The sequence below is a fragment of the Echinops telfairi genome, unplaced genomic scaffold (genome assembly GCF_000313985.2).
Source record: "Echinops telfairi isolate 266 unplaced genomic scaffold, ASM31398v2 ScPeMD7_7476;HRSCAF=8514, whole genome shotgun sequence".
Lineage (NCBI taxonomy): Eukaryota > Metazoa > Chordata > Mammalia > Afrosoricida > Tenrecidae > Echinops > Echinops telfairi.
In genome coordinates, this window is record NW_022111380.1 from 173540 (window position 1) to 175177 (window position 1638).

The 1638-nt window shown below is 49.1% G+C and overlaps 1 pseudogene; it reads right to left on the bottom strand.

Annotated features, from left to right (window-relative positions):
- Positions 1-104: 104 nt before the first annotated feature.
- Positions 105-872, bottom strand: LOC101657918 (annotated as a pseudogene).
- Positions 873-1638: the final 766 nt, after the last annotated feature.

Consider the following 1638-nt stretch of genomic DNA (forward strand, 5'->3'; position numbering starts at 1 on the left):
TGTCGGGCAACAGAGTGCAGGCCCACCAGTCAGCTAACCTGAGGATTGCCTGGCAAGCACACTCTAGTCCTGGCTCCATCTCCAGCAAGAGTCTGTCAGTTCCATCACAGAATACTCTCCAGGGTATTATAGTTGTCCTTAAAGCTCTTCAATTCGAGGACATGCTTGGCACGTTTACTCTTCTGACTACAGGGGAGGTATGCCACCTGGAAGGTAGTTAGGGAGACTTCAGGAGATTGGGTAAGGTCTTTGGCTACTGACTGGTGGTGTTGCTGAGAGCTCCCACTTCGTGCTTTGACCGCAGTGGCCAGCTCAGTCAGGGCCTCCTGAGAGTGCAGGTACTCACGCTGGTCAAAGACCCCTGTCCCATAGTGGGCTGCCTCACAGCCATGCAGCAGGGTATCAATGAGGGTTTTGCACACATCCTTGAATGGAGCAGTAGCGTTCCGAAGATCGAAGATCGAGCAGGTAGGAATGGAAATTTCTGCCCATTAGGGGACGGGGATGCCGACTTTCAGTGTGAAATGGGATCTCAGAGGCACGAATGGCGTCCAGAGCTTTCATCTTGAACAGACAGTTGTAGCAATTTTGATTTTCCTGGGTTTCCATCTGCGGCAGTCTGGTATCATCATCTGCAAGGACCTGGGGTTCTTACTTGAGATCCTGAACTCTGGATAGGCGAATAGCAATCTCTTCTTTCAGATCCTTAGGGGCATTGTGTCCCACAGGGACGTGAGAGTCCCTCCGAGATTTCATTGCAAAGTGCATGATTTGCCTCTTCACAAAAATAAATAGCAGTACAAACACCAGGCTCCCGTAGGCCATCACCAGCACAACATTCACCCGGACAGCCAGTCACTACTGGACGCCATGGCCTTCCCACCCTACGCAGAGCTGCTCTGGTTTACCCCTTTGCCTTGACTCATCAGCCCGGGTTTGTCTGCATTTCCTGGAGCTCCCCGGCCATTACCTTATGGGGGAATACTAAGCACAACCTGGCCTGAAAACATGGAGGCTTGTGGGTGGTGGTGGGGGGCATATCCTATATTCTTGTATTGAAATGTTTCGATCCAAATGACAGACAGCTGTGACACAAGAGAGAAAGTGATGGGGAGGATCAGCAACAGAGACATGGTGGCAGAAAAAACAAGAGACTAAGAGAGAGCTGTGGGATTAGAGGCCACAGAACAAGAGAACTCAGGGCCTTCGGGCAGGAGGTTAGTAGGTGAAGTGGTACACATCTGAGTACTTATCTGGGGAACTAGATTTGCCAACCCACAAAGATCGGAGTGTATTTGGTCTGAGGCTAAGGGGCAGAGAGAGCATTTATCCACAGTGCTAAAAACCTTTGTAACATTTGCCCATTCAGGACAGAGTTCAGGAGGATGCAGGGCCTGACCTTACCTGCAGGTATGTCTGTCAAGGTGCTGTCCGAAAGAAGAACTGTACCTTGAGTCATCTATGATCCTAAATTGTGTGTTAGGATAGAAAAGTGAACCCTATGTTAAGTATAATTTAAGATCATTTATTAAACTTAACAGATAACAAAAGACACACACACACACACACACACACACGAACCGTGTGCTGTTATGAGCAGGCGAAGGCGCTTCATCGATGACTAAGAACAGTAGCAGT